Below are 831 nucleotides of genomic sequence, written 5' to 3'. Positions count from 1 at the left end.
GGGTGTCCCCCCCTCCCCAGCCTGGCTGGCCCCATGGCATCACCAGCTGGTGAGAGCCTCGCCTCGGAATAACTAAATAAACAAACAAATAAACAAACAAACCAACCAACCATCTCCAAAGCTCCACGCAGGCGGCAAGAGCCTCGCCTCGGAATAAATAAATAAAATAAATAATTAATTTTTTTTATAAATAATTAATTAACCCATCTCCAAAGCTCCACGCAGGCGGGTGCGCGCCAGCGGTCGGCATGGAGAGCACGTCTCACCGCGACAGCCGGAGCCGCAGGGCAGTGCCAGCGACGAGGAGGAGGTGACACCGGGGACGGGATCCTCTGCTGAGATGTCCCCTCGTGCCGGGAGCCCCGGTGACAGCCGGAAGGGTCCCCTGGGGGTACGAGGGGCCGGGGAAGCCCGGCACAGGCGGCCCGAGCACGGACTGAAGCTTTCAGAGCAAGAGGGAAGTGGCTTTTTTTTGGCTTCACCACCTTTTTTTCAGCTTTGCCACCTTTTTTTTCAGCCCCGTGCAACTCTCCAAGCTGCAGCACAGGGACCTCAGCACCTCAGGGTGCCTCTGCCAGGCATCAGCACAGAGGGCGAGCGAAAACCTTGGCCAGGTTGCTTGGATGCCAGAAAACAAAGTGGAACAGAAAAAAAAAACAACCAAACATCCCCCCCCCCGCCCCAATCCTTCATCAGAGGAGGACAAGGTGTTTTAAACCTCGTTTTCGGGGCACACCCCCACCATGGGACACCGCAGCGAAGAACCTTGTCATACTGATCTCCCATCCATCCCCCTAAACCCAACCCAAAAGCCATGACACCATGCGCCAG

This window comes from Egretta garzetta, unplaced genomic scaffold, assembly GCF_000687185.1.
Source record: "Egretta garzetta isolate BGI_Z169 unplaced genomic scaffold, ASM68718v1 scaffold993, whole genome shotgun sequence".
Taxonomy (NCBI): Eukaryota; Metazoa; Chordata; class Aves; order Pelecaniformes; family Ardeidae; genus Egretta; species Egretta garzetta.
Note: the sequence above shows the minus strand (reverse complement) of the source record.